At 38.3% G+C, this 20,862-nt stretch overlaps 1 protein-coding gene across 1 annotated transcript in view; it reads left to right on the plus strand.

The window, feature by feature from the left end:
- The window catches only part of UBL3 (ubiquitin like 3), a 56,399-nt gene that overhangs the window by 23,361 nt on the left and 12,176 nt on the right, over positions 1-20,862 (plus strand). The gene's annotated exons all lie outside the window — the stretch shown is intronic.

Raw genomic sequence — 20,862 nt, forward strand, 5'->3', positions numbered from 1 at the left:
TGTAGGTTGGGTGAAATTTAAAAGCGTACTGTAATATTTCAAGTAGAAAATAAGATATAAGAAACATAAGTACGGAAACGAAGTGTTTTAGTTAATTGATCTAGGTTGAAACTGAACCTGGATGACTTGCCTCTTCTTGTATCCAGATGGTTTACCATATTTTATTTCTGGAAACCCACCTTAACAGAGATGCTGCCTTTTTGTGCTGCCTTCCATCTGTAGTTGCTTCTCTTGGAACATATTTAATCTTTCCCTTGAAACTTGTTAATTTATCCTAAGAAGTTGTCTTTCACTGATACAAGTATTGTTTCCTTAAATCATAGAATCATAGGATAGCCTGGGTTGAAAAGATCATCTAGTTTCAACCGCCCTGCTGTGTGCAGGGTCACCAACCACCAGACCAGGCTGCCCAGAGCCACATCCAGCCTGGCCTTGAATGCCTCCAGGGATGGGGCATCCACAACCTCCTTGGGCAACCTGTTCCAGTGCATCACCACCCTCTGTGTGAAAAGCTTCCTCCTAATATCTAACCTAAAAGATGGAAATGCAATTTTGTTCTGTAACCTATCATTTCCTATTAAGTCTTTGTCCTGCTGTTAGCAACTAAAGATAATGTAAAACTTTTGTTCTTCCTTCTATGCATTTTCAAGCCTGTAAATCTTTGAGAGAAACGTCCTTTTCAGCTGCGACTTATATCTTTGTCCAGCACTCACTAAATAACACACTTGTTACTAACCTCTAAATGAGACAAATGCCTCACTATTGGTTGTAGATTTGGAACCAGACATGGTCATAAATAACAGCTTTGAGATGATAACAGATTTGAGGTATCTGTCTTTCAGGGATGCTCTAACATTATTTTCTCCTGTTCCTTCTGAAGCATCTTTATTGCATCCTCCTTTAATGACTCATTAGCTCCTTTTCACTCACAGCCTCCTTGCAGAGATTTCCCAACACCATCCTTGATGCTTTTCTCAGTCATGTTTGTGTATGTGTCCCTGCTCCATCACTCTCTGCTGCGACCTTACCTAACTTTTCTTTGGGCACAGACAGGGAAATCCACACCGGCTTTGTGAGAACCTCTTTGGTGCAGGTTTGTCTCCTGGTCCAGCTAAAATCTCACTTTTTCTTTGACATGTTTTTGTGTAGCCAAAGCCCCGTTCCCCTTTTGTAGGGCAGCATCAGTTTCCTGACCATCATTTGGGCCTGTCGTCTGAGTGCCAATTTTGAGTGGATGTGATTGAAAGGCCTTAATGAGATTTTTATCTAAAGCCCTCCAATTTCTTCTTTCAGAGCAACGCTGAGCAACTTTGGTTTTCTTTGCTTGTTCTTTCAGCTCAAGCTCTCCAAGTTCTTGTCTCATCATTTAGTTACTGCTGCATTCTTTTCTCTCGCCCCTTTTATGTGTTCCCAGAATGATCTGCAAAGATATAAATGGAATGCTGGTATTCTTAATATATCCATTCACTGTCTCCTTTCCCAGTTCATGGAAAGATTGCTTATCTTTGTGTCGTGCTGGCAGCTGCTCCTGCATGTGCACTTAATGATCCAGTGTGTACGTTTAACCTTTATCCTGTGCTGCAATTCTTTTCAGAAAGAATACTGGGTATGACAGCTGCAAAATTAACATTATCCACTTTTTTTTTCCTCCTCATTTTTTTTTCTATGATATTTGCAAGAAAACTAACAACACATAGGCAATGTTCTCAGATCATTGGGTGTAATAATAGGCAGCAGTGCTATCTTTTTGTGGTTTATCTGTAGAGTGTTTTTATTTCCTTGTCGGCCTTGAGTTACAAGGACAATTTCTTTGTTCTGTCAGGCAAACCTGACTCTGTTAGACTTGGATTTCTGGTAAGGAAAACTTGGCCAGCTTCTGTCTGGTTACAACAGTTAGAAAGATAATCAAGGCTGTCTTGAAATTGTAAAATGGGTGTGAATCATGAAAATCATGGTGAGCAGCTGCTCACAGCAGCAGCGAAAATGGAGAGGACAGGAGTTGGAAAGGAAAATGTGAGTGTGTTGTGCATTATGTTTCAACTGAGCTACCTGCAGGTGAAATGAATTGTCAGGTATGTAGGAGACTAAATTGGAGGAAAGTGTTTCAATGTATAATACCAGATAAATGTATGAACACAAGTGAGTCACCCAGCACTGGGTGCTGGAAAGTAGAAAATACTGCTGAAAGAGGAAAGAAACAAAGGCAGTGATAGGAAGCTGAAGTGCTGCGAGAGGTGGGGAGGGCGAAGTGCAAGCAGCATCTCTGCAATCGGGAGAAGACAAGGATTAAGTGGAGCTGTCGGAGTGCTGCATTAGCAGTTCTTGTTCACTTTTTGCAAATAATTAGTTTCTGGCTTCCTGACCAATGACTGTCTTACAGGAAAGGCAATGTGATATGTTTTCTGGTGATTTGTACTGTTTTATTCCCAAAGGAATGAATACTTACCCACCTAGAAAAAAAACAAAGATAATGGTATGGGATGATTCATGGAGGAATCTGATTTGCAAAGCTCCTGTGAAGGTTGACTTCAGTTCTGTGTGCATCTCTGTATTGTGGTGAATGGGTCCTTGAGTTATTTTCACTCCTTTGCAGAGTTTGCATCTGATTAACTGTCAGTTGAAATAGGCAGAGATATTTCCCAATGAATTATTTGGAAACCTCTCAGCTAAAATGCCATCTGCAAAGAGAAATTTGTGAAGCTTCTCTTTAGGTGTAATTCCTCTAGGAAGAATTCAAAGATGTGTTCAGCATTTTCTAACATGTTTGCCAAGAGTTGTAAATAGATGGACTTACTTCCTGATCTAGAAGGCTAAGCATCCATTACCTGCGTAAGCTGAACACGTGGCTTATCATACCAGCCTTAACACTGGATCTTTTAGTTTATTTCTTTTGATCCAGTTGTTTAGAACTCTTTAAAACTGAATCTTTCTAAAACACATGAAAATTCATCTCCTTTTTCTTCATCTGTTCAATACTCTAGAAAGAGGCTATTTCGTTCTGGTCCCATTTGACAAAGCAGGTGCTATTTTAAGTGAGAAGCCCTGTAGGAAATGTCAGCTTTGGCAGTAAGAAGTCTGAATATTGAGTGTGATCAATGGCAGGGAGCTTAAATGGAAAGCCTTGGTCAGTTCTAATGCAGCTTTCCTTGTGGCACTGTGTATTAGTAATGCAGTAAACCTGGGTCTGTCTTTCTCTAAAAATGTTTGAGTACATCTAAAGTGAATGCCAAAAATGTAATCTTATTGTTTTGAGAGCAACTGAAACCATTGTGATTGTTTAAAAAAAATAAAATAACTGCAACCCTTGATTGTATGCAAAAAGATCTAACCTGTGAAAAGATATCAATTATTTGTCGTTTATGGACACTTAATGCTTTCTTTTATGGAAGGGGATGTAAGTTGTTCCAAGAAATTAAATATTTGTTCTGCATTTGGTACTGCTTTCATGGTGAATGTGTGCAGAGGGGGAAAAAAACACTTGGATTGGTAACAATGTGCTCTAACATAAAAAAAAAAAAAAAATTAAAAAAGAAACGACAAAACAACAAACTGTTTCAATTCTTGCAGTACTGCTGGTGTAACTGAAAGTTCGCCTCCATCCTGAGCTCAGAAGCTGTAAGACCTTTGGCTGAGTCTGAACACAGAGTGCTTGTTATGCGACTCGTTTGGTTACTACTTTGTATCTGTTGGTGGAAAATCTGTTCATTTTGGAAGTTGTTGGTTCAGTAGTTTCATGTTTTGTGCAGTGAGCCAGTGCCTCTGAAAGACACTGCTGAAAAATGGTTTTTTAAGCTGAAACTGCGAGTCTCTGTGTATAGAGCATACTTATATATTGTACTCATTTCTAGGGTGTAATGTCCAGTGAAACCTATTAATCTTGTTGCTTTGCTTACAGGATGTATATTTTTCCCTATATATATTTAATAGCGTACAGAAGCCAGCGGCAGATGAACGGGTGAAAAATGGTTTGAAAATTGTGGGCACTTCAGAAGTGACTGACAGCAATGTCCAGATATCATCTAGTGCCTCGTTAGCACTCACATTTCTTTGGTTCTCTGTTTAATGCTTTCTGATGAAGCAGCAGCTCCATAGGAGAACCTGTCTGGCTCAGGCTGTGGTTCTGGGGCGGCCTGCAGTCCGAGCGCCTGCCCCCACAAGAAGGCAGGGATGATGCCAGGGCTGTCCTGCAATCCTCTCCTATGGGACTGGTGGCTGCTCAGAAATTCAGTGTCCATCCTGAGGACAGCTGACTGAGGAGAGAAAAAATGAAAAATCACTCTTGTGGTTTGCAGTGTCAGTTATACTTCCTTCCTTGATGAAACAAACAGTGTAATGCAGAGGAAGTATTAATTACCATTGTATCTTTGTTTTGAAACCGTGGAGGTCTTTAACTAAGGAGTGTCTGCAAGTGTAGTTTACAGAGAGGCAGGGTGAAATGCTCTTGGTTTGTGTCCTGCTACTCATTTAGCTTACCACAAGTACCATCCCTCTGTGAAAGCACTGTTACCAGACCACAAAAGAAATAATTAGTAGGCAAGAGACACTGGACTTTGTGTTGCAGTTTGCAGAGTTCTGAATAAATGTATTTCTCTCTCTCTTTCTCTCCTTCCTCCCTATGTTTTGTTGCATTGATGGTGAGCGTTAAAATAAAGATCGAAGTTGTGTTTTTTCAGGACTCCCTGCAGCCCAGTCTTGGTGCTCTGGTGTTTGGTTTCAGCTTGACCTGTAATGGAAATGTTCACGCAGTGAATTATTTACTGTTGAACTCTAACATAGAAAATAATGTGTTCTGAGTAGCTTTTAATGAATCATTCAAGGGAAAATATGAAAGTCAGGTATGTGTGTGTGTGTGTGTGTGTGTGTGTGTGTGTATGTATATGTGTGTATGTATATATATATATATATATATATATGCGCAAGCATAATGATACTGCTTTGTGGGTAAAATAGCACTGTTTTATTTATTAAATACAGTCTTTCAAAACAGAGTGAACACAAATGAGCCACATGCAGACTTACTGCCTCCTTGGACATAAATAGGCTTAATTCTTAAGTTGATACAAGAAAAAAAATGGGAAAGCACTGTAGGAGTTGACGTCTTCCTTGTGCAATGAGGCAGATGAGTCGTAAGGTTGAAGAAGCTTATAGGGTGCGTGAGGTAAGTGGTTAGTAGAACTTAGTGCTTGGTTTTAATGAAGCAAAAGATGCAATTTAATAAGAATCATTGTGAAAGTCATCATGGTTTGTGTTAAACAGCTCTTCATTTTCAAGTGCAAAGTCATTCATCAAAGGCAGGAAAACATGGCAGTGTGGAATTGGGGCACCCCACGCAGATTTTGTTTCTCAGGTATCCAGCAGAAGGCTGTGCTGAAGTCTCACTCTGGCGATGTTAGATGCTAGTAATGATCTTGGATGATATTTTGTTCTCATTTAAGAACTTTTCTTTCCTCTTTTTGTTAAACTTCTTATTTTCTCCTTGGCTCTGTTTCTTTAACTCCACGTCTTCATTGGACAATGATGCAGCACTCTTCTATATCGTGCTCACGTAATTTTACATCCTGCATTAGAAGTTAGACCTTGCAAAACTGAAATTTGTAGAAACTGATTTTAGGGGAGATTGTGTTGGGTTCACTTGTTTGACTGTGTGTTAAAATACATTGTGCAGAAATTTGCTTAAAACTTAGCATTCACTGCAGGTAGTTTCTTAATGAGATGGAAGTAATATTGTAATTAATAACGGAAGTGTTTGATAGTACATTGCTGCTTTCTTTATTCATTTTTATTTTCTTTAGCAGAGGCCTTAGTGAGGAAAGGTAGAGGGATTTTTTGCAGAACTTCAGTAATACTTGAGTTGTAGAGAATATTCAGAAGTTCTGACTTGAGAGCTGACAAGCATTCCAGCATGAAGGGCTGAATTACTGTCTCAGTTTACCTTTCCCTTTGGGAAACTTCAAATTCTTAATGTGGTAGTTAGAATCAAAGTATTAATTAAATTGGATGCTGCAGGTCATGTACGTAAGTCTTTCATAGATGCTGAATGCGAATCAAGTGTTATTTTTCATTATAATGCAGTCAGATTGACTCAATATACAGGGGACACTCTGAAAGCAATGCCTCCTGTTTTATGGTGTTGGCCTGCAATGTCAGAGGTGGATGTTGGAGGTATGGCTGTAGAGGTAGGTACCTTCCCACCACTATGCCATCTCATGTTGTGTGACAGATGGCAGCAGAGGAGCAGTCTGACACAACGGCATCTGACATGGAAGTGCAGATGAAGCAAAGGTGTGTCACTGAATCCCACCTTGCAGAAAAAATGGCACCCACTGATATTCACTGATGTTGGCTGAACATTTGTGGAGACCAGCCAGTGGGTGTGTGAGCACAGTGAGGAGGTGGGTGATGTGTTTCAGGGGTGACAGCAGCGGCAGTGTCACCTCCACTGGTGCAGATTTCTGAATGTGGCATGCAGGCTCTTGTTCATTGCTGGTGGAAATGCAGAACTAATGGTGGTGACTACGCTGGAAAAATAGTGGTTTGTAGCTAAGAACTTGCACTACCAGATAGTGTTCTTGTGCTCTTTTATCTGCTGCAGTTTCCCTGGGAAATAAGTAAAAAAACAAAACATTGATGTCATTTTCACTGTCAGTTTTCTTAAGAGCACTGTTTGGTTTTGAAACTTCAGATAATTTCTCTTGCGCAGACTTGTGTAAAATGTCTTGACAGAGGCCTGTTCTTTTGTTTTGATATTCAGTGTGCTGAAGACTGATCTGTTACATATCCCACTATAGTCCATGTATGTGATTGCAATGTAAATAATGAATTGAAATCCTTGTGTTACTTAGAGTAATATTAATTAATATGGGTGGCATCCATTCTCTTTGCATCTAAGGAACGAGAAATGGATTACAGAAAGTGTTCTCTGTTCAGTATTTAGGATGGATGCGAGACTGTGAGGTCAGTGCTGCTTAATATATGAGGGTATGAGCAATCTTTCCTACGTGGTTATAAGAACACGGCACAGACTTTTGTGATTTGAGAGTGTACAGGTAAGGGCAGTAATAACCCATTCTTCAGAGTGCAAACAGTACCCTGATGATTCTGCTGACGCAGAATGGGGAGGAAGGTGCAGATGATCAGCTGCTTCAGTAGTTGCATGTAAAGCTAATTGGAGTTTTAAATCCTACCTTTGAGGCGTGCATTGGAAAGGTCCAAAATACCATGGGTTTTGGGAAGAAGTTGTACTTATTATCTCTGCTGTTCTCTGTGCTGCCGTTCTTAAAGTATGAAACTAGTTTTTGCAAAGATAATCTTTGACATTTGTTTGAAAAGTTCCAAAATCTTTTCGCACGGGTATTTTGAGAGCCTTTAGATGGGTCATAATATGTTATGTGTATTTAACTGATATTTCTGTGGAAGACCTGCAACTCAAGAGTCTGAGATAATTGGTACCTTGGTTTTATTTATCTGTATCTCTTGGCCATGGTTATTTGTGGCCATTTTCATAACTTAGAGCTTCACAGGCTCTTTTTAGTCTATCTCAGAACTCAACTGTCCCAAGTGGCACTTGAGATTGCACTTCCCCATAACGTGTTGTTGTTTGGGTTCCAGACCATATCTGGCACAGCGTTTGCTCATCCAGTGACACAAGCCCTCAATTTGTAATACAAATGCTACACAGTAGTCACGCAGCGCTTACTTTGTATAATTTGAGAGGCTGTTTGTTTTAAGTAAACAGTCTTGCCTGTTGAGGTAATCAATGAAATACAGTTATATGCACATGAGAATTCATTATGTTATTTGTAAACTAAAATTTGAGTGAGAATGTTAATGTGAAAAGCTGATGATGCTGCGGGTGCCTTTAGCACCATTGAGTGCCAGTATCCCTAGTCTCAGGTTGATGCAGATTGACTCTTCAGCTGAATACTTGCCTGAGCCGTGGGTAGCTTAAGACAATAGTGTTCTTGATAGCTGTTTTGTATGACAAATGCACTTTTCTTTCTAAATGCCAGATCCTCCTTTCAGCTTTGTGTAATGACTTGTCTCCCAAACTGTTGGGAAGAATGAAATAGTTCTGTGTAGACTTCAGTTCTCTTCATGGAGAGCAGCTGTATTTCTATACTGTCTTGTGAATACATGCTTGAACCTTAGTGAAAAGTAGTCATATCCACAATTCAACTACAGTGCTACACTTGTGACTTACTAAATATCGAGAAAATCAGTTGGCTGTAATCTGTGTTAGTGTTGTCAACAAGCTGTATATACAGTTAGCATTCAGTCACGAATACGTACAAACTTATTTCCCTCCAGCACTAAAAAATTCATAGGAAAGAGTTGTCTCCTAGCAGAGAGCTTGCTAAAGTCTGTGCTCTCCAACAGCGTAGCTTTCACGATTCTATCATAGCAATTGCAAAGGTATGGCTTCCTTCTTTTTGTAATGAAAAATATAGATTTTTTTTTTAGATTTTTTTTTTTAATCCTTCCTTAAGGATTGGTCATCATAACCAAAACATTCATCTTTTGTAAATTTTGCACTGAATATGAGAGTCCCAGTAAGAAAGAAGACAATTTGACTTGTTTGATTTGGGGAAAGTGTGTTTGCTCTTTAAGGTAAGATTTTACTTTAAGCAGTTAGGAAAGTTTAGTAACTGTCTGGGGGAATAATTCTCCATTAACTACAGTTAGTCATAACCTGTGGTACCTGTGAGGTTCACAACATGCTCAGTTCTTGATGCTATCTCTCTAGACAGTAGTGCTGTTTACCTTAGTAAAGTAAGAGGGTGAGAGGGTCTTTGAAAATCCACCACTGAGCTTCGGAAATGCTCTTAGTTTTTAAAATTTGCTTTGTGAATGAGCTGTAGCTTAGACGTGTTGTATGTAAAGCAAAAGAAATAACTGTCTTAAAAAGCAGACAGTGTAATAGTGTGAGAAACAAGGTGAAAAACAGGTCATGTCCATATCTCAGGGAATGCAGACGTGTAGAGACCAAGGGACATGCCATGGCAAAAGGCCAGAGAATGTTCTTCTGTGGTGTAGGTGAGCACTGGATGTTTTGCAACCAGTGGTGAGTATCATCTGCTGGCTGTATTGGCCACAAGTCTTAAAAACATAGAGGGGAGGGTTAAGGGTTTGTAATGTAACTTGTGTGTAGTTATTTTATTCTTACAGTGTATGGGAAAAGGTGCCTACTAGATGGTTTATTCTTATGTTGCCTTACGTGTTTACATTCAAACAAATTATTTCAGGGAATCAATATTATTTTTAACCATTTTTTTTTAAAGGTAAGAAGCATATACATTGAGGAGCTTTCAATAATGTAAATAGTGCCTCTGTAGTTGTCCATATATAGTGTTTTGCAAACCATAATTGAGATGCAAGCTAGAACACATGTTGCCCCAGATTCACAGAAGCCAACCTTATTCACTACTTTGACACAGAGCAGATGGCTCTTTGTCAAATATCTTTATAATGTAGTTGTTGATGCAGTAAGAATGGAGAGCCCTGATTGGCGTTGCCTATAATTGCTACCAATTAAGACTATAATTTCTTCAGGAAGGCATCACTGTTTTCCCCTCACGCTAAGAGTTTAGTGAGATCCAAGACCCAAAATAATACAATGTGTTCAAATATCAATTTGTTCTTACATTTTTAGTTGGTTTTATAGATGTATGTCTATTGATGACTTCATTTCAACCATTTCAATTTTTGTGTGTGTGTGTGTAATATGATGCCTTTTTATGTAGGTTCTAAGTAAGACAGAAGAAAGATGTGTTAAGGATATACTATATGAAAAGCTCTTACCTGATTTCCCTCAGTAAACCTAACTACCTTTGGGAATAGACTTTTTCTAGGTGAAAAAGGTTAAGTTAGAACCATGACTTCATGGCACCTTGCCAGGCAGTCCAGCTCACTTTGGAACTGTAAAGAAGGCATACAGAGGTATTACCTCTGGAACTACATCTGCCAAAGAACTTGAGCAGTATGTTATCAGCTGGTAAACTGTATGCTTCTTACTTGATAGAAGGCTTAGCAGAACAGCAGAAGGAGGCCAAAATGAAGGGGCAGCTTTACCTGTTCTAGTCATTAGTAGATAGCCTGCATTGGTGAGTGTGTTTCATGATGGAAATAAGATGAGAATTGCTATTAGACTGCCAGCTGGTTGGGAGGACATGTGCACATGACTAGCATGCACTAACAGCAAGGTGAGTAATCTGTGCTTTTTAGTATTCAACAAAGAATGCAGAGCACCAGAAGTAACTGGATCAAACCTTATTTGTGGTATCATTCCATTATCTTCAGCCTGTTGACTTCAGCAGGCTTAGCCTGGGAATAAATTTGTGCCGCAATGCTTAAACAGAACAAAAATATTTAAGCTCTATATAAACATGTTTTACAATTTTGTAGCACATTAAGAGTAATTTATTGAGGGGAGGAGAAAAAATACTACATAAGGAGTTGTTCATTATTCTGTGCTGAAAAGTACAGACAAAAGTCAAGGACAAGCTGGTTGCTCTTGAAGAGTTTTATTCCAAATAAATTGGCATCTGCATCACAATCCTTGATCTCTTATCCTGTGTTTTAGTGTTTTGTCTAGGAGGAAAACAATTTAAAAAAGTTGTTCTCATTCATATCTAGCTTTTGCAGAGTAAACAAGATCTGTGGTCATTGAAACATTCATTTTGATTAAAATTTAAGCTATCTATCTTTTGGATCAGAAACAAACAAACAACGAGAAAAGATGCCCTATCTCTTGCCTTTAATTATCACAGCTCAGTGATTTAGATAGTGCTTTGGAATGGCAAAACTTTGGCTGGCTGCCATCTTACACAATAAGCCCGGAGAAACCAGGGATCTGTAGCTCAAAAATAAAAACTTAATTTTATGGTATTTCCACTCAAATGAACAGAAATACACCTCTAATTCAAGGTGAGATTCTTTGCCTCTTTCATGTCTAAAAAATACTTAAGACTTTTTCCTTTTTACTTTTGATACTTGCACGCAAGGCTAGAAAAGTTAGTAGTTGTGTGCTGATCAAGATGGAGAACCATATGAGGTGAAGGATGTGACAGCAGGGTTCCAGAATGACTCCAGAGTGATAAACTGCCCGCTTATGTTGCTGGCATTTTTACTGCGATGTATGTACTGAAAATCCTAGGGAATTTTTTTTGTTTATTCATCAATCTTGCTAATAGCTTAGAGCTGTTTTGCAGGAATGTTATTTGACTGGACTTCAGGGGACCACGTCACTCTATATTTGTCTTTAGGGAGTGACAGGTTTTTCCTAGAATATTTCAAGCTGTGCCTAGTTTAAATGACAGATAGCATTTATATCAGCTGTAATCCCTTTAATTTGTTGCAGTGTGCTTTTATGTACAAAGCAAACTGCATTAAAACTATGTAAAGCAACAGATTTTGCAAGAGAAAATACAACAGAAAACAAAAATGGATTCGGAAGATTGTTTCCTTGTTATTTCCCTTCTGTTCCAAACCAGATTTAGTGTTGTAACCGTTCCTCTTTTGGGGCCTGAAGAGTAGCAAATCTTAATAGGCTTTGCAGGGAGATTGATTGGTGTCCAAGGAATACCATCATGTCAGGAATCTTTGTTCTCTTGTAAGGAACTAAGGGATGGTCTCCTTACTTCCCTTTTAAAATAAATGCAGTTTTTTTTTCCATATACTAGAAGATTTTTTTTTTTCAAAGGAATTTTCTAAATTGGTTACTTGTCTTTTGGTGAAAACTGAACTGATACACTAATATTGAAATTATTCTTAATTACTGTTGCTGTCTCACATAATACCCAAGGATAAGTGGGAGTAGGGAGAAGAGCAAGGTCTAGGAGTTCTGCAGTAGTGATTAACTCAATACATGTTTAAAATTTAAATAACTTAAAATGAAAAATGGAAATTCAGTTTCCTCATACAATACCTATTAAATTATAGAGTTTTGATGCTGTTAACGGTACATTAAAAACACTGCAATTAAGTACAGGGTTTGCAGGTAGTATTTATACCATCTACCATTTGGATTCCATCTAGGAGAAAGATATCTGCAAAACCAGCTTCTTTCCACATAGCCGTACTTTACTCCAAAACCTAGACCTAAAGTTGTAAAAATCATTTGGGTGTTATAGGAAGTCTTCATACTGCCTCTTACTGATAAATTGCCTGTCTATCTCCTGTGGTAATTTTTATCAATCTGTCTGTCTTGTGCTGAATTAAGATGAGTGAGCGTTCTTCTCACAAGTAATGAAATTTGCTGTGAAGAGCTTCAGTTTTCTTTCCTGAAAATTAGTGTGCAGAAGTAGATGATGCCTATGGCCATGTGTTGCTTGCTATATTGCTCATTTGATTGCTTCTAGTTAATAGCATTTTTCTTGAAATGTTCAGCTTCTTCTGTATTTTTTAATGATTTCTCTTGTTCATTTTTTTTCTTGTTGAACTTAATTTCTGGATAAATTGAAGCAGGTATGTGTTTGTCCAGACTGTAACTGAGAGATTGCTTTCAGCTTTGTGTATGCTCTTGTTGACCTATTCTGTTATAAAATTCTAATACCTCCGAGTCCACTGTTATTGGCCACGTTTTGTGAAATTTCCATTATGCAGTAGGAAATTCAGATTTCTGCCTCTGTGTTCTCGTAGTGCACAAACAGACCATTCAATATGCTTTCCCCAGCCCACTATTAATTTTTCTTTATTCTTTGTAACCATGGAACAGCTGCATCTGGAACTTGTAGGAACGTGAGTTAAATTAAAATTTAGACCCATAAAATTGCTTAAAGATGAGGAAATAAATAATTGGGGATTGAGAAGGGATATGAGGTACCTATACACCATTTGGACCTGAAAAAGTAGCTATTAATGGAGCTATTCCCTTGAAATTGTATTTCTTCCTTTGCTAGCAGCAGCAGTACTATTTATTTCAGATCTGAGCTGTTAAGCATTTCACAAAACAAAGCATTCACAAACTTGATGGTCTTGCATTTCTCGTCTTAAGAATGAGGCTGAACAGTCCTAAACAAAATTTAAGAATACCATAAGTGCTCTCTCTGTATAGAACAATTCAGATACCAAATGCTAAATTAGATCAGAATTAACTTTAGACTCTTACTCTCCTTTGGATTTATCATTATTCATGGACAATGAACTTCTAAGCTTTAAATACTACTGATACGAGAGGGTGAAAATAAGTTGCTGTGCTTACCCAATGTCAGCTTTGAGAAAACACGGCAGGAGGGGAACACAGATGGCACTGATGCTGCTCCTAAAGTCTGGAGTCAAATGCTGGCATGTGTGTCACTGGGTGGTATTTTTAGGGAGACAGAGATTGAAAGAAGAGAAACAGATGATGTCTTCATGTTCCTACTCACTGTCTTTCCCAATTCATAAAAAAAAACACAAAACTGGGAATGATCTTCTCTGTTTCATATCTTCAGGACATGTTGTACACATCCTGAAGAATCTCACACAAACCTGTGTGTGTTGCTGCTCTATGTGGTGCTTAAGGCCAGTGTGGGGCAGATCCCTGGGAGTCTCTCCTGGAAGCAGTACCAGAGCTAAGGGGTCTTCAAGCATCAGCTTCTCCTGTATGCATTGTAACTTGGTGCAGTTTTACTATTAATTCACTCTTGTATTTTGAAATGACTACCTCTGTGTGCTATGTGATCGCTGAAGTAATGTCTACCAAAATTTGATGTTAGCTTTTAATGCATCTGTTCCTCTGGTTTTTTGTTTTTTTTTTTTTTTTGCTTTGATCAAATTATTTCAAAATTATAATAGATTTATTCCAACACTGCATTGAAAGTATGAGCTTTTTCACAACACCAGCCTAGGTTGCCATGTGGTTATCTCTCTGTTCCTATTTTTCTTCCAATTTATATTACATCCCAGTTCCCAAGCATGCTCTTCCATATCTTGTAATTCACACCTTATGATTGCAATGGATTTAGACAGTTGTTTCATAAGGTGATAGAAATCTGTATTGTGTGAGCACAGTGAATTGTCCTGTCTCCAGTTAATGAGTTATCAGCATAGGTCTTTCTCTGAGTCTCCATTATCTCCAGCTACTAGGAGATGAATTATTTCTGACTGGGCATTTGTGGCTCTTACTTGGTCCAATTACTGCAAAAGGTTTCACTGCTGTATAGTCTGTTGCAAGAAAAGGTTGTTTTGATTTTTACTTTTCTGTTAAAAGTGATTTTCACTTAAAATTCTTAACTAGCTCCAGGTCCCAGTTCCACAAAAAAATCCAAAAAGCTAAAAGTAATAATAATAATAATAATCAACCAATCAAAAAACAAAACAAAACAAAAAGCCAAAAAAACCCCCAAACAAACGCAACCCCAAACCTTCTCCTTAGAATGCTTATAATGAACATAGTAAATGATACATGAACTCTGTTGGGAAGCTGGAATCTGCAGTATTCTACTTGTGATTTGCGACGAAATCCAAACAGTAATTTCATTTGGGAAATGATGCTTCCTAAATACTGCTGCTGAAAAGATAACCCTGGATAATGTATTGTTATTGTTCCATTGTTATTTGAACTGAAGGGAGGGAATGGATGAAGTATGACTGTTGAGTTCAAGAATGGCCTGGTTTCTATAGAAACAGCTTGTTCTATCCTAGCTACCAAAGTAAATGGTTATAGGATTTTGCTTTTTCCATCTTCAAATAAAATTTGATCATGCCTTGTTTTGGTTTTCTTTCCCTTCGCTGCAGAATTCTCTGAAATCTGCGTGGTTCTTAGCCAGTCTATATTTGAATAAACCATTTACATATAAAAATGTATTTGCTTCTCCTTCAGTGATCTGAAGATGAGTATGTAACTACTACTGGTTACGGTGTTCCCATTAATCTTGAATAGAGTGGTGTAGGGCATTATCACACTTCTGTGGCCTCGTGCTGGAGTCATCCTGCTTTTACAAGTGGTGCAGCTTTGGATGAGTTATGCAGGTGTGCCTGCCAGCTGGCAGTGGAACTTAAGAGTTTTGTCATGCCACAAGACATTTATGTTGCTTTACATGTTCTGTGTCCATTTTACCATTGCAAGGTAATTGTAAGGGCAAAGCTCCCTTTGTGCATCTAAAACTAAGTGAAGGGATTCTGACTGTTACAAGGTATACATTTTAGGCATTCAGTTAAGGAAGGAAGTGCAGCCAGTAATTACCTGTATTTCCCGTAAAGCATCTAGTGAAAATAAATGTTTAGAAATGTGCTTAAGAAGAAATATGGTGTTATCTTACCGTGAAACCCTTGAAATGGAGTCTAGAATCAAGGATCTCTTGATTCTCTTCCATGAGAATGCTTGGTTCGATGGGCTACAAATTCATACTTATCCTTGCTCATTCACTTTCTTCTTACCTTATGTACCTGAATCTCAATCCCTATAACGGCTAGATTTCTATTCAACAATAGAAACGTTATTATTCTAGATGTCGTCTTAAATTCCCCAAAAGCTCTGGAAATCTGTGAAAGGTTGCTTGGAAAGCTAACATTAGATCCAATAGTCACGAGCTGATATAGTTTAAATCAAATGGTAGAATGAACAAAGTAGGATCCTACATAAAGACTTTGGATTCAAATTGTGTAAATGTTAATGAAGTTAAGCATATGAGGCTAGTATAGGGAGCGTATTTTTGAAGAATTTGTGGGCTTGGTGTTTCTTCAAGTCAGAGGCTTCATAGACTTAATATATTTGATTGCAAAATGAGTGAAAAGATGTAGGGAAAGACTTTCAGGTTGACTGCCACCTCAATGAGGATGTTGAGAAAGAGCAGAGAAGCATAAAGAAACAAAACTCAGGATTTTTGTTTACCAAAGTTACATAATAACAGATGTATTATCTTGATGGTTTTCTTATGTTTGTTTTTTGGAAGATTTATGTTTTTCAGAAGTGCAGAAGGACTAACCTATCTGGAATTCAGAGGTTGATGTTGCATAGGAAGGAATTCATTTGGGAAGACAAGAATTGGAGCATCCTCTCAATGAAAATGCAAACTAAAATACTCAGTTACATCCAGGAGAATACATTTAAAGAGGGGACTGCATGAGGTACCCACCTCAGGAGGGAATGGGAGTCTAGAACTTGCAGGTTCCTACAGATGTGGCTTTTGTAATGCTGTTGTTGTTGTGTTTAGGCTCTTGGTCTGGTTCGGTTTAGTCTTTGGAATGAATCTGGTGGAATTCAGTTAGTGAAGTAGAAATTGAGAAGCTTTCTCTTTTTGGAGAAACTTTTTTGGAATCATCTAGCATTGATGCATCTTTGGAAGAACAAACTTCTTTTGTAAAAATACGAACTAGGATTTTGAAAAGTGACGCATCAGTCTCTATTTCTGTATGCCGTTGTCTCAATTTTTCCCCTTCTGGTCCATTATTTAATTAAAAGTTCACATCTGTTAAGAAAAGGGGAAAAATAGTCTTGCATGCTGAAGAAAAGCTGTTTAAATGCAAGGTTGTGTATGGTGATATTGAGGCACTTCTCTGTTTTATTTATGAGATGGAAGGAATCTTAAGCTGCTACTAGAGCCTAAAATTGATAACAAAATAACTTGCTTAGGTGAGAGTCACTCAATCATCAAGTATTCTGACTGCAAATCTCCCATTTCTTGGTGATGAGACTTTGCATTCCTTTAACTTTAGCCGTGAGGTTACTTTGCTTCTGCATGTACATGACTCAAATTTTTGTTCCAAAAGTTGCAGTTGCACAGCAGTTGTTATTGTAATCTTCTGTACCTCTTTTTTTTTTTTTTTCTTTCAATTTACAATGCATAGTCTTGCATCCTGATTTTTTTTTACTACGTCTGTAATGCAACTGGTGTGGTGGTTACTGTAGCTGTAGCTATGAAATCTGCGTTGGTTGTGGCGCGTAGGGGAAGAGGACAAGGTTTGCATGCTTGAGATCACAAACAGAATGGACAATTATATAACCCTACGTAGGGGGCATCATCCGCAAGTTGTATTTAATCCTACTTCTGAGACGGTCACTCTTCGGAGCTAATGTCTTCACTAGCAGTTGTTGCTATAATGTGGAAATGGAAGTCTGTGACCCTTACTCAGTTTACTGTAACAGAAGTCTGGAATTTCCTTTGGTAGCCTATAGCCAGGACAGTCGTTACCTCCCTTTGAATGAGCAAACTTGTCAGGGCCAGAAGAACTTCAGGAGTATTGCAGGACCAGAACTCCTCCAGCTAGGAGGGAGGGGCTGTAAGCATATTATCTTGAAATGTACAAGTTGCTTGAAAATTGCTAACAGAAAATAGAACCGTGGCTAAAAGCATTAAGAATCATCTGGTAACTTCAAAATTTTAAATTGACTGCTTCCATGTCAAAATTTCTCTACTGAGCCAAGACTTTTTTCTGTTTCCACTAAGCGCACACATGCATTTCTTTTTAGATGTGGACTTTCATCAGTGGCATTTTGCCAAAAAGTTTGAGATTCCCCTACAGTTTGTTTGAAGTAGAATTCTCAGACATAGAATACGAAGTGCAGCAGTTGCAAGCAATTAACTTTTGCTAGTGCTCCTGAGAGGATCAAAATGAGACTCTAAATTTCAAGGCAAGTTTTGGGATTCTGTGCTTCAAACTCTTGGAGGTAACATGATGTACAACTGAAGATTAAAATTCCTTCAAGCCAAGATTAAGAAATAGAAATACAAAGGTATATTTATCTTCTGTGCATGTGTATGTGTATATATATAGACAAACATGCAAACTACATGTCAGTGGCATGCTGTACTATAAATAAGAAAATACTTTAAGCTTTTATTAGAGCAGCTGTTTCCCTGCATTTCATGCACATCTGTTTTACTGATTTAAAGATTTATTTTGGGCTTTTGCTAATAATTGATGGTATTTTTTTAAAAATTAAAATATTCCTCTCCTGGTTTACTCATTTTATGGTATATCCTCTAGAATTATTAGTTTATCTTGATGTGCCTTTTGTATTTGATAGGCTACAAGAAATATTCTGCAGCACTGTTAGAAAATCTATCTTGGGAGCGGAAAGAAGGAACTAATATTTCTTGTTGTTTTTTTTTTTTTTTCACTGGTGCTTGTGTTGAGCTTATTGATTATTTTTTTCTTTGCATTGTATATTAACTGCAGTATTTAATCAAACTTTATAGGAAGCAACATCAGTTTTAGACATTTCTCTACGATGTTCTCCTTTCTACATTCACTTCAGTGTGCTTGGCAATTTCAAAACTCAGCAGTGAAAGTTAAAAGAAACAAGTCTCCTTAATGTAATGCTAGCTGAATAATAGCTTCAGTTTTGTATTAATGCTGTACCCTAATAATGTTTTTAAGTACTATGACTAATATTCTTTGAATATTGTCTTTTTCAATCATCTCCTTGTAGGATCCAGAGCCCAACATTCTAAGGAGCTGGTAGTTTGGTGATAGAAATGTTCATTGCTTATGAAGGTGAACAGAGCATATAAACCCCACCACAGATAAACTACACACTGATAAATGAAAATAAATCCTTTATAATATGCATAAACTTGGAGTTGGGGGACTGCTTGGTTAGAGGGAACAAGATGGTCAAGAATAAGGGACATAGATGTTGTGGGGAGGTGAAGATGGAGGAAAGCTGCTAGGGAAGAAAGCTTCTCATTTTATTTACGAGTGTGCACAGCAGACACCACTGCTGAATATTTGGGGTTGGTTGGTTTGTTTGTTTGTTAAACAGGCAGCCCATTCCCTAGTACAATAACAGCTTGTGACGCAGTCTAAACCTCCTAAATTTTTGGCAGTCTGTGGGGGTTGTAATGAGATGCTTTAATGCTTAAAGGATAATTAAAGATAATGAGGTATAGAGAAAGTGGAGTGGAAGGCAGCACGCTGCACTTCTGAAAGCCAGATGATGGCAATCTGACTTTTGTTGAAAAGAACTGCTTTTCTAAATAGAAATTTTTATAGTTTGATCTGAATACGTACATAGCAACTGATGTGATGCCAGATTGCAAACTGTTGGTTAAATTGGAGAAACTAGGATTTAAGAGAGAAAATGTGAATGTAGAAGGGCCTAACATAAAGGAACTGAGAGCTGGGGGAAGCTGGGTCAAGAGAGCTCATTACTGGAATTTCTGTGGATTAATTTTTAGACTAGTCTTACTTCATGTTACTCCTTTAATGACAAAGGTACACATAGAGGATGTTGCTGCTAAAATTTGTGGATGACACAAAGTTCAAAAAATCTTCTCTCCATAGAAAGAACGATTGCATGGAGATGTGTGGGTGATTTCATAGGACTCGGGCCCAGAAACTGGGGAGATCTCAAACATTTTTGTGGCTCAAAATAAGGTTTTGCCAACACCAGGCTCCTTCCTCCTTTCCCTGGGAGAAATGGAGCAATATGAGTGGGATGAAATTTGGATCTCTAAGGTATTATAGTTCAAATGTCAATTATAAGCTCTGAGGCTAAATAATGGAAAGGATGAAGGTTGACTGGGCTACATAGTGATTGAACTAATGGTGTGGAGTGGTTATGAAGGAGGTCTGTGTATTCTCGGGAGGCAGTCACAGAGGATGTTTCCAGTAGATGGAGGAAATTACAGGTGGTGTTGTAAGCAGCAGCTGGTGAGACATCATTTGGTACACTTCAGAAATAGTCATCTGGTTTGTGGAGAGGAAGAAAAACTGAAGCGTGTAAAGAGACAGGCAGCTAAGGTGAATGGGGGAAGTGGTGTCTCATCAGAGAAAGCTCGAAGAGCATGTCTTGTGCAGTCCAACTAAAGAAATCATCTCTGTGTTGCCTATAAATACACAGGTGGAAACTGCTGAGGGGCTGGGAGGAACTATTTCAACTGAAAGATGATATAAGTGAAAATACAAGTGGGCATAGCCTGATCATTGCTAAATGTAGTCACAGAACTTGGAGTTCTTTGGAGTCAACAGGAATAGCGAGTTTTGGTCTACTTTTGCTACTAAATCTTGGTGAGATTTGCTCCATGCCGTTCCCTCGGGCCCTGTCGCTGTCACACAGAGCAGAGCTCAGCGCTGCCCCTCCGCTTCCTGTGAGGAGCTGCAGCCGCCATCAGGCCTCCCCTCAGCCTGCTCTGCTCTGGGCTGAGCACACCAGGGGCCTCAGCTGCTCCTCATACACCTTGCCCTCCAGAGCCTTCTTCATCTTTGCACCTCCTTTGGACACTCTCTAATAGTTTGATGTCCTTCTTGTGTTGGATGCCCATAACTGCACACAGTGCTTGATTAGATAGCCTTGATGAAGTGTGTAGCATGATGGAGACCATAACTTGGCTACTTCTACTGGATTCTCTAAGATAGGAGAAATGAATCCAAGCCATAGCATTTAAGATAGATTAGGCTTTGGAAGTAACCAGAAAAATGGATAGATGAGGCAGGGCTGTCAGTGAAATATTTGACCCTGCAGAAGTCTTGAGAGTTTGGTCTTCATTATAAATTTTTCCTTTTGTATTTGAACTAGAAGAAGAATTTTCTAATTTGCAACAAAAAATAATTCCAAGAAGAAAAGTTTTTGTGAACGTGGGATGCAACATGAAAAGGTATCTGAGCAGTTAGGTTGCCAAGGCCTTCCTAAAAGTTGATTGGATTCAGGCTTGTAGGCCAAAACTTGAAGTGATTCGATTCCTACTTGTCCTAGACATTCCATGTGCTGGCTACAGAGATACTTTTGGTGATCTTTGCTAGTAGTTGCTTGTGGAACCCAAGTCTTAATTTTTTTTTTTGCAACGCAAATAGTGTCATAACAGGCTCTTTATATGAATTATCTTAATGTCATATGGAAAAAAATGTATTTCATATGCATAGGAGAGAAATGATATCTGAAGGTGCTGATGGTTAGAAAAATGGATAACCTAAGGGAAACCTGATTGTAAGAATCTGAAA

The sequence above is a fragment of the Meleagris gallopavo genome, chromosome 1 (assembly GCF_905368555.1).
Source record: "Meleagris gallopavo chromosome 1, MGAL_WU_HG_1.1, whole genome shotgun sequence".
NCBI classification, from domain to species: Eukaryota; Metazoa; Chordata; class Aves; order Galliformes; family Phasianidae; genus Meleagris; species Meleagris gallopavo.